This window comes from Lathamus discolor, chromosome 4 (genome assembly GCF_037157495.1).
Source record: "Lathamus discolor isolate bLatDis1 chromosome 4, bLatDis1.hap1, whole genome shotgun sequence".
Classification (NCBI taxonomy): Eukaryota; Metazoa; Chordata; class Aves; order Psittaciformes; family Psittacidae; genus Lathamus; species Lathamus discolor.
This window is the reverse complement of record NC_088887.1, coordinates 46,555,215-46,567,495: the sequence shown is the minus strand read 5'-3', so window position 1 is coordinate 46,567,495 and position 12,281 is coordinate 46,555,215. Positions and strand designations below refer to the sequence as shown.

The following is a 12,281-nucleotide window of genomic DNA, read 5'->3' as shown; positions in this document are numbered from 1 at the left end:
GCCAGTGAACCCCTGCAGCACACACTCCTTCCCAGTTTTAATCTGGGGCTGAGAATTTGTTCTGCTTTACATATTTAGCAATGTATGTAAATAGCAGGGTTCAGAGCATTAGGCAGGGATTGCCATGGAAAAGATGACTGGCAACTAGCATCTTTAACTGGTGCCCTCCTTCTCCTCTCTCACCTCCATAACCTTCATGACAATGGATGGCCACCCAGACTTTCATCAGCTGGATCTCCTGCCCTTCATCCATCCTTGACAACAGTACAGTACAATCCATATAGGTTTTAGTTGCCCAACAGTCTCAACACATGTGTACACATCTGTTTGGGTGCTCAGAAACATATACATGCTCCTCCCTGCATCTGCAAGTACTGTGGCAAGGTGCTGCAGGGATGCACAAAACCTGCTTCTCTGCCAGCTTCCCCTCAGTTCAGATCCAGCAGAGTGAAACTATTTAAACTATTTAATTTTTTAATAGAATGAAGTTTCTTCTCACAAAGCCTCCATTTTCATCCAACTATTAGAAGCATTATTGCTTTACTTAAAAGTACAGTATCATTCCTTGTTCCTTTAAACAGAGTGGGATACATCAGAGTTTTCCCCTGCAGGCACCTGGCCATATTAAAAAAGTCCAGTGTAACAGACTACATTTTTAGAGGTAATTTTTTAGGCAATAAATGGGTATTTCATGTAGTAGAAATATTTCTGCTGTCAATATAAAAAGCCTTGTGCATATTACCATGTAAAGCAAAGTAGGTAAGATATACAAGAAATTACTTGAATCCATGAATTTTCAGGTTTGCATCTTCTCACAACAATACAATTTGAAGTAGATGAGCAACACAGAAAGGGAAAACATACATTCTTAGAAAAAAAAAGCAACAGGAGACATTATCACAAATTGTAATGTGCTAGATAACAAGATAAACTATCTCTATCACACAGGTTCAGACAGAGACAAATCCTATCACACACCAGATGATCCTTAACAGCAGTGTTTTCTAATGAAAACATTAACTGAATCGTTCAGTGCTTTGCATTCTCTGTTTAAAATCATATGGAAGAATTTTTTTATTAAACAATTTATCTTCTCTAAATGATATGCTGTATAGTGAAAAAGAAACAAAACAAAAACCTGAAAGTCACTGTGCTACATAAAACATACAAACTACAGAAAATAGAGCTGCACAGAATTTCAGTATTTTTATTTCAGCCACACCTACAAAAACCCTGGTGATTGTCCAAACAGACATTTTTCTTCTCAATTAGCAAACTGGGGAAAATTTTAACAATTCCTATAAGAAGTCTTTAATCACATATTCTACATTACAGAATGAAGAACTGTGCTGTGAAAAAGTTTGGGCAAATGACAGAAATTCCTGTTGTTCTTTGATTAGGCCTGTCTTCAAATATATGCTACTCTGTTGTATCAACCCAATTACTCAGTCCTCTGCAGCATACAGTTATAAAGGTTATGCAGACAGGTCCACTGAACCAGTGCAGGCAGGGCAAGTGTTGTGTAATTTCACCACATATAAAATTAATATTGAGATTCCTGAAGATGCATCAGTACTTTAAAAGAATCCTCCCAAATAAGCTAATACTTTTTCGGGAACAAAAAAGGGCTCATGAAAATATTTTGCTGGAAAGATGGTTACAGTTTTACAGGATCTTTAGGGTTTTGCTTGTTTGTGTATCCAGTTGTATAAAAGCTAGCAGGCATTAATGAACTAAGATCCTGGATTAAACCAGGGTTAATGAGATGAGGAGGAGACACATCATTATTCAAATCACATACCATGTGAATAGGAAGTCCTGCCAGACTTGTAAATCAGAGATTAGAATTTAACACTCATCCTTCTGCAGTCTGACAGTTTAGGGCTAGCGATCTCTTCATAAATATTGCTGGCATCCACCTGCCACAGCTTCACAAGAAAATGTATTATGAGTCCAGTTTTTCCTGGTGCTAACCATCAACAATTTCAAGAGGGAACTGATGGCAGAGGCAGTTCCTCAGCACTTCAGACAGCCACATTCCTCGAGTCTTACAACCTTTGCAGCTGTCAAACAAAATTTGTTATTTAATTATTTTTCTTCTTAATCTGACCTTCCTTCCAGTAAACATTACAGCATGTACAGGTTAATTCATGGAAGTTTGGAGTGTGGCCATACACCTTATGAGTTCCTTTTCATCTAGTAAAGCCTTCTGAGTCCTAGCATGCTCTGGTATGCTCATCTGCAGTGGTGGTTCTCCTTCCAGTATGCCTGGTATGCAAAAGTTTGCTCCCAAGGTTGAAGACATCATTTTCCGGGGGGGGGGGGGGAATGGGGCGGGAAATAAAAATGAAGAAACTGAAAAGATCCAGAGCAAGAATTTTAAAAATACCCATTAAAAGATGTCCCATAACCATGCATGAATATCCCTTTATAAAAAGTAGGTCACATGTTTCTTTGGAGGCATTAGACTTAATCCTAAAGACTTGGTATTTAGAAAAGATAGCCCTATTCATAAAGTCTTAAGAGCTGGGAAAATTGACCCCAACCTTAAACAAGGGGGTCTCAAAAATTCCCTGGCTGACATAGAGTAATGCAGTGACTGTCCTCTATACTTCAGACCACTGTTTTAGTAGTGTGGAAGTCTGTGGACAAAGTTTTTCACAGTAGAACCTCTAGACCCTTCGTATGTTCTGTCTGCTCATTTACAGCTATGAAAAAGGAACAAACAGGCAAAAGGAAATGGATGAGTCAATCTATTCAAGCAGAACAGCCTCCATCACTTTGGTCTTATCCAGGAGAAAAGAGACAGCAAGAATGCAAACAACGATGCTCAACACTGATCCAGAACAGCAGAGTGTTGCTCAAGACTACAAGAGGTGTGATGAGTGCTACAACTGCCTGAGAGAGTTTGCAGGAAAGGTGAAGCCTAGCATCTTAGATAGGAGAAGATTTGGTGACCACGATCCCCACCTCAAATTACTCAATCCCATAATTACTCAATGTTTGCAAAAGAGATTGGCATGTTACCTTTGAAGTTACACATACTGAAACTACATTTGCAGTTTCCCAACCTAGTGTTTATGCAGCCAGCATTAAACTTTACACAAACTTTCACGGATATCAGAGCCACACAGACTCACTGGCTTGTATTAAAGAAAAAAAAAGTAGAGGACAGACTATGGTCAAGTCCACATGATAAAAACTGATGTGTATCTGCCTAGCACACTCAGCAGGACTCCTGTTTATAGATAAGAAAGATAGGATGAGTTGCATGAGAAAGTATGATCTTTTTTTGGATAAGTCTCCTTCCAAGCAGAGGCAGCCATTTTATGGTGTTTCCCAACATGACATGTGGTACCAGTATGCACGAGGCTCACTGCCATTAAAACCTCACTGCCATTAAAACTCCAGCTTTGTAAATAAGTGAGAGGCAAAAAGGAAGTACTAACTATATAGTTATGCTGAGGGGAAAGGGAAGTTTGAAGATATATGTGTGTGTATGCAAAACACAAATCAGAAAAAATAAGCCATCAGAAAAATCATTGGATAATGAATATAAATACAAACATCTCTTGAAAAAAAAAATAGGGAGGAATCTCATTTAGCAGAAGGGAGTAGCTTTTCACTTGTAACAAAGCCTGAAATCAAGAACTTGCAGACAAAGCTGAGTAGGGTTTTTTTTTTTCCAGGCAATTCACAAGAGGGTTCTCTAGCCATCCTGTCCTCAAACTGTGTTTCTTATTGAAAAGGCAAGAACCACCACTCCTCCTCCTAGATACTGACAGCTTCTAGAAATTACAGGATATCCCAGATGCAATTGGATTTAGACTTCTTTACTGAAAGTAAAGGGTGGTTTATTTACCTTTACAATATTAACTTCGACACCTCAGAGCAGAAACCACATGGTTCCTTTTTTTTCCTTCACTGGGAGCCCTTCTTGGCATGTTTACTCCAGGTGAAGAAGTACGCTATACACAGAGGTAGTCCTACTGATTTTAACAGGCATCGTCATATAGTAAAATTTTTAGGCATTTGAAGTGAGGATAACTTCCTCTGCCCCTTGGAAATAACACAAAACCTCGTAACACTCAAGTCTTATGTTACATCATAATAATTGATGAGGAATGAAGTGGCTGGCTGTCGACAAGCAATAGCAAAAATCACCCAATCACACTACATAAAGATTAATGAAAATACAGAATCACTGGCATTTGAAGATGTAACTGTTACACGTCATGAAACCACCCTCCTTACTGTTCTCCTCTTCTAACTGTATCTGGAGAGAACTGGCAGATCCTACAAACTTGTATTAGAATTCATTGTACTTTCAAGCACCTGAAAGAAGTGCAAAACCAACTTAATTTTGATAGTCTATTAAAACTTGTCTGATTATTAAAAAAAAAGTAGGAAGGAGCAAATATTTATGCCACAAGTGCTGCAATAGCCACTTCAAATTACAATTCACATTCAGTGCACCACTCATAACTGAGTGGTATTGTTCCAACTGTTCCTATATGGGAAACTATAAAGAAAAGGAAAATCTCATTTATTTGTGGAAGAGGGCCCTAGAAGGTCATCGTCAGTAAAAGAAACTTAACATGTTGTGGTTTAAGAAATGTGTAGTGAATGAGATGTATCTAAAAATCCCATTCCTCAGGAAAAACAAGACCCAAAGCCTGTCAGCACTTCTCACACAGCAAATGCACTGTTCCTCTCCCTCTATAATCCAGGCTAAATGGGGGAATATTGAAAAATATAAAGGTTAATTAGGAGAACCGGCACAACAGTAGTTAAAATAACCCCAAAAAAACCACAGGTATGCTCTACTTTGTTAACAGCATACTTATAAGCACAAATCAACTAACAGACTACTTCAGAAAAGCCATTAACCACTCTAGACAAGGCCTATGCTGGACACTTCCCAGAATTCAAAGGAGTGGTGGACTTGGTACAGAGATCTCTGAAAAGGAAACAGGGATAAATGCATATCATACTACACTGAAAGCATAAAAGAAGAAGTGATCCCTTTTAATTCCAATATATGACTTTACAAGGCCTATTGAGGATGTCCTACAAAAGAAAGAGGAATGTGAATGCAGAGCAAGCAAGCAGTAATCATCAGATCTAAGGGCCTGGTAAGAAGCTTTCACAGCTGAAAGGAAATCCCACACAGAACTGTGGAGGTGGACAGGCAATCATAAAGATGCTACACAAACTGGTTTGGATGTGTTTGCACTGTAACATGAAACATACATGTAATATGCTTGGGTGCAAAGCTGACATTCACTACCCTGTAAGCTGTGGTAAATGTAAAGATCTGAGAGGCAGGCAGTATCCCAGTAGAACAGACATGCTAGTGATAAAAACAAATTTAGGCATGCTATATAGCCAGTACCCATTTAAGGAGATGAAACTGATACATGCCTATAACAATATCTCCATCTAGCATTCAGTCCCTTAAAGAGAATTGGCTGATCCTACATTTTGCTTCTGGCCACCTTTCATATCTCTTCTGTCCCTCCACCATGTGAGTTTTGCACAGTCAGTAACTGCTTCATTGGGTTTGTAAGTATTTACAGGTAGTTTCAGACTTAGGCATTTTCAACACGTATTTTGGGAGAAACTTGATGAAATTTAACAAGGGCAAGTGTAGAGTCTTGCATCTGGGGAAGAACAACCCCATGTACCAGTACAGGTTGGGGGTTGACCTGCTGGAAAATAGTGAAGGGGAAAGGGACCTGGGGGTCCTGGTGGATAGGAGGATGACCATGAGCCAGCAATGTGCTCTTGTGGCCAAGAAGGCAAATGGCATCTTAGGGTGCATTAGAAAGGGAGTGGTTAGTAGGTCAAGAGAGGTTCTCCTCCCCCTCTACTCAGCCTTGGTGAGGCCGCATCTGGAATATTGTGTCCAGTTCTGGGCCCCTCAATTCAAGAAGGACAGGGAATTGCTTGAAGGAGTCCAGCGCAGAGCCACAAAGATGATTAAGGGAGTGGAACATCTCCCGTATGAGGACAGGCTGAGGGAGCTGGGTCTCTTTAGCTTGGAGAAGAGGAGACTGAGGGGTGACCTCATCAATGTTTACAAATATGTAAAGGGTAGGTGTCAGGATGATGGAGCTAGGCTTTTTTCAGTGATATCCAGTGATAGGACAAGGGGCAATGGGTGTAAACTGGAGCATAGGAAGTTCCACGTTAACATCAGGAAGAACTTCTTTACTGTAAGAGTGACAGAGCACTGGAACAGGTTGCCCAGGGGGGTTGTGGAGTCTCCTACACTGGAGATATTCAAGGCCCGCCTGGACAAGTTCCTGTGTGATGTACTGTAGGTTACCCTGCTCTTGCAGGGGGGTTGGACTAGATGATCTTTTTAGGTCCCTTCCAACCCTTGGGATTCTGTGATTCTGTGATTCTGTGATTCATTATCTACCATCTATGCGATCACTAAATTCCAGTTGGCAAAGACTACAGGGCATGAGGAAAGAGTCTGTTTGCTTTGGACTTCATTTTTTCTGGAGTACTGAACAGGGTGTGAACAGTGACAAGAGTCACATGAGCCCACTGAACAGCTGAAGTGCTGGGACAAGAACCATCTATGAAGAGGGGAGGGAGGTAACTGGTATGATCAAACATGTTTGGTAATTACTAGTCAATCTGCTAAGGCTTGCAATTCTATCAGCTACACGAAGCTCCCAAACCAACAATTATAAAGCACATTAAATGCTTAAAAATCATGTTTATCCTTATTACTTAATAATGCTTTTAAAAAGTCACACACTTCCTCAGCTAGACAAGCTTTATTTTGCGTTCACTGTGCCCTGACCCACTCAAATACATGCGCAATAATAACTGGAAGAAGCCATAAAAAAAAAAGGCAAAAACATCCAAGCTTGAGTATAAGGGCTATACTGGCCAAGTACTGGTCAATTCCATGTTTCCTGAATTCTTAAATATTTATTAAATACACAAATCCTTAAACAGAACCAAGCACCCCTTAACACCATTGACAGTTTAATAGGAAGTCATTCACCGTTTGGAAAAAAAAGGCTGAAGACGAAGGTAATAAAATCCAGTACAGCAGCTTCTCCCTTCTCCCTTCTTTATCATATGGCACTGGAGTTTACTCTTCTCACAGGCTCTCGTGTACCTCCTAACACTGTCTTCAGCATGACAGTTTCACTGATCAGAGGTGAAACATAAAGCAGTTTAGTTTTCAGTAACACGAAATTCCCTCTGTATTTTTATTCAAATCAATTTAAAAGATACATATACGCAATTCTCAAGAACTCATATGTATCTACATATTTGTCCTATTTATCTCTAAAGTTCTTCCCATTCAGAATTTTTATTTCAAATGTTACTTTCTATACAAAGATGATTCTACAGCCAGAAAATAGGACTGACTTTCATTTAGTTACTCGTGTTTCCTGGTAGATCAGCAGCACCTCAAAATATTTGTCCAGATTTCTGAAACTAGAAAAACATACTATTCCTTTTCCACAAAATCATAAATTCTGCCCTTGTCATTGGTTACTTACTTTCATTCACTCAAAGTGCGTGGCAGTTGGCCACAAATTATACTTTTCAAATAAGCATTGTAAAATCATCACTAAACCTGTTTTCAGTAAGAATCTTTGTTCCAATACTTTTACAAGCTCTTCAAAATTTCTAGCACATTTTTAAAACAAGGGAGAAAATCCTATTAAATCACAAGAATTATCGTAACTATGTGTCTTGCATTCTTAATTAACACACAGATGCACATATCTCATATGCAACAAGGTTAACTGAATAAAACTGCAGAAAATTAGAATTAGTCTTCACAGCACATTTCTAAACATCAGCAATTTTTAAAGTGCCCTCTGGAGAGCACAGCTAAATTTTACCACCAATCACTTCTCACATCTCATTTTTTGAACTTCTTTCCCTATTTTGACACCATGAAATGTCTAATAGTAAAGACGTCCTGAAGACTATTTGATACAAAATATTTTCCAGACTCCACTGTACTGCAGTGAATAGTGTCTTTGGAAATTATTTTGCATAAATGAACACCTAAACTGTGTAACTGCTCAATGTATTAAATAACAAAAAATCTAAATTGCCATATTATATGCAAAGTCCTTTTGAGTATAAGGCAAGACAAGTGAAACTCATTTATACTCCATTTCATTTTGTAAGCTTTATTTAATAAATCTAATCTTTCTCAATTAAGTGGATGCTTCTATTCAATTATTTAAACAAAGAACACTCTGATTCTTTCAATCCTATTCCCCAGTCACTGCTTGAATGGATATCTGTTGGATACATTAGAAAATCATCATCATCTGAAAGTGACCAGTAGAAATACTGTCCAAATTGCTCATAAGACAATCTGGGAAATCCAGCTGGGTCATGAAACTTGTGAAAGTTGCCCAGATTTTCTCACATATTTTTCTTGTAAAAGCTATTCCATTTCAATGCTACAAAATACGGAAATGATTATTTAGATTTTAACATGTTGAACTTAATTCCACACTTGTGCGTGATCTACTCTGAAGCAGAAGTAGCAATGCCGACACCACCAGCATCGCCTGTAACTACAACCAAGCAGTGCCTGGCTGAAGGAGTTGAGAAGGGCAAAAACCAGTGATACAACAGGGTTTAACAGTAAAAAAAAACCCAAACTGCTTGGTAGTTCTCATCCTATCACTTTACATATATAAAGTTAGCTTTATGTATTTGTAAGGACTTACACAGCAGAAAAGCATATTAGACATGTCTTTCTGTTATTCAGAGGAAGCAAATCCAGAGTTACACTATACAGATATCAGCGAAAACAACAAAACAAAATCCAAGAGCATGTGTACCTGACCACAACCAGATGACACTTTTGCCTGTTGTAGTAATAATGAAAGGATCCGAGATTCAAGTCTAGCAGAGAGGGAACAAAGCCTCCAAACACCGTAACATACAAGGTACTAGCTCCCTTGTATCCAATGGAGACCACTTAATATTTTACCTGGCATGTTGAGGTACTTGTTTGTAAATTCACAGCTAGAGTAACTCTGCAAGAAAGCTTCCAGAGAAGCTGGCAATTGGAACAGGATGCAAACTAGCCTTTCTGAATTTCCTTAGACTACAGCAAAGTCCTATAGACACCTTTATAGAATCACAGAATCGTTTCAGTTGGATCCAGCTATTAACCCAAGACTGTCAAGTCCCACACTAAACCATGTCCCTAAGGGCTACATGTAAACATCTTTTAAATACCTCCAGGGACAGTGACTCAACCACTCCTCTGGGCAGCTTGTTCCAATGCTTGACAACTTTTTCAATGAAGAATTTTTTCCTAGTGTCCAATCCAAACCACCCCTGGAAAAATCTGAGACCATTTCCTCTCATCCTATTGCTTGTTACTTGGGAGATGAGACCAATACCTCCTTTCAGGTAGTTGCAGAGAATGAAAAGGTCTCCCCTGAGCCTCCTTTTTTCCAGGCTGAACACCCCCAGTTCCCTCAGCTCCTCTTAAGACTTGTCCTCTAAGCTCTTCACCAGCTTCACTGCCCTTCTCTGAACACACTCCAGCACCTCAGTGTTTTGTACTGAGAGGCCCAAAATTGAACACAGGATTTGAGATGCGGCCCCACCAGTGCCCAGTAGAGAGGGATGATCTCTTCCCTAGTCCTGCTGCCCATATTAGTTCTGACACAAGCCAGGATACTGTTGGCCTTCTTGGCCACCTGGGCACAAGCTGGCTCATATTCAACTGGCTGTTTACCAACACCCCACATCCTTTTCCACCAAGCAGCTTTCCAGCCAGTCTTCCCAAACCTGCAGAGTTGCATGGGGTTGTTGCACCACAGTGCAGGACCCAGCACTAAGCCTTGTTGAACTTCATATAATCGGCCTCAGCCCATAGATCCAGCCTGTTCAGACCCCTGTGTAGAGCCTTCCTATCCAGCAGATCAACGCTCCTGCCCAACTTGGTGTCACCTGCAAACTTACTGAGAGTGCGCTCGATCCCCTCATCCAGATCATGGTTAAAGATCTTAAACAACACTAGCCCCAGTACTGAGCCCTGGGGAATACCACTTGTGACTGGCTGCCAACTGGATTTAACTCCATTCCCCACCACTCTTTGGGCTCGGCCACCCAGACAGTTCTTAACCCAGTGTACAATTCTCCAAGCCACAAGCAACCAGTTTCTCAAGGAGAACGCCGTGGGAAACTGTGCCAAAAGCTGTACTAAAGTGTAGGCAGACAACATCCACAGCCCTTCCTTCATCCACCAAGTGCATCACCTTCCCATAGAAGGAGATCAGGTTAGTCAAGCAGGACCTGCCTTTCATAACTCCATATTGACTGAGCCTAATGGACTGGTTGCCCTATATGTGCCATATGATAGCACTCACGATGATCTGCTCTATAACTATCCCCAGCACTGCGGTCAGGCTGACAGGCCCCAGATCTGCTTTCTGCCCTTTATGTAGACGGTGTCACATTTGCTAACCTCCAAGCAACTGGGACTTTCCCAGTTAGCCAGAACTGCTGACACATGGCTGAAAGTGACTTGGTGAGCACTTCTTCCAGCTCTTTCAGTACACTTGGGTGGATCCCATCCAGCCCCAGAGACCTGTGTGTGCCTAAGTGGTGTAGCAGGTCACTAACCATTTCCCCTTGGATTATGGGGGCTTCATTCTGCTTCCCTGTATTACAGCTCAGGGCAGTGGGTACATGGAAAACAATTGGTCTTACTATTAAAGACTGAGGCAAAGAAGGCATTAAGTAAATCAGCCTTTTCCTCATCCTTTGTCACACAGCCCCTTTCCAGCCAGTAAGTATACACTATGACAACAGGAGGCTGTGCTGTTGAAAGTGAAATACAAATCCTACAATAACCAGGCAAGTCTACAATGGTCTTGCTAACAAGTTGCACCTAATTACATGTGGTACTTGAGAAGAAAAAGTGAAAGAGTTTGTAACAGAAACTCACTATTCCCGTAACAAGTAAGACTAAAGAGGAGGGGAAGTGGGGAAAACAACTCAAGTAATGAAATTAACTAGATGCTCTGAAATGGGGATTAACAATCCAGGAGGCTGGGCATCAGCTCCAGCCAAAGACTTGGCTGTGGAAAAGGAAACTCCTTCCCTCTTTCCCTTGAAAGTTCAGTCAGTCCATAGATTAGGTTGCTAAATACAAAACATGTTCAAACAAAGCCAGAAGTCAAGCAAACCAAGCATTGGGTCTAGAACAACAGGAACACAGGAGTCAGCAGGCACTGGTAGACTAAAACCCATTGCATTATTGACAATTGTCTGATGAACTCAGAGTTTTGAGGGAGAAGGGAATGAATTTGAAATTTCAAAATACAGATGGATAAAATATATATAAAAATGACATAAAGGATACAAATTGCTAAGGACAAATTATAAACTGTTCCACCTCTACCTTTGCACAGTCACTTTCTTGAGACACTGAGTCCCTGCTCCTGAAGGACAGCAGTTATAGCACAGTGTGACAGCAGCAAGTTAAAATTAGCACCTATGTTTTATTGCAAAAAATAGTTGGCAGCTGCAAATTTGTACATCTGGATTCTGAGTGCTAAATTCAGGAAAGCTCAACTCCATTACAGCCCAGTACTGTAATGGGCAAGAGAGGCATATTCACACCATTTCTCTCCTAGGATTACGTATACAGTATTCTCTAAACTGAGGTATAGATAATTTCTGTAATAAATTACTTGGGGGGAGGGGGGGGAGAAAAAGAAAGGTACAGGGAGTTCAGAAGGCTTCACTATCAATTCAGCATTCTTTTTTTTTTTTACTTCAATCTGTACATTTCTTCTATCAGCATATACCGCACACTTAGTCACAAATAGTTAACTCTCTTGGGAAAACTAATGCTAACATATTATCACATTTCAAAACAGCATCACCAATGTAATGTCTTCCTTTCTATAGGACTTCTTCCCTTCAACAACAAAAATGCATCAGCTGTTCTGAACAGATTTGTAAAATGGTACCTACAAACTGTTAATATGAATCTAACTCCCTGTCCCATGGCTCCAGAAAACAACTGACTACCCAAATTACATGATTTTAGAAGTTCATGTTACTAAAAAGTAGGTTGTGGGCAATATCAGCTCAGTGATTACCATATGATGTAATCAAAAAGGCAGACATGATATTACACTGTCCTTCTCCTGTACCCTATTGATTGTAGCAGCCAACCATCACTATAATTTTGGTTTGTCCTGAAGTTTTTCAAGGTAATAAAACTAAATGCAATTCAGTATTCAATA

General features: G+C 40.1%; 1 protein-coding gene across 7 annotated transcripts in view; it reads right to left on the bottom strand.

The window, feature by feature from the left end:
• Positions 1–12,281, bottom strand: part of SH3KBP1 (SH3 domain containing kinase binding protein 1) — a 233,384-nt gene that overhangs the window by 155,822 nt on the left and 65,281 nt on the right. The gene's annotated exons all lie outside the window — the stretch shown is intronic.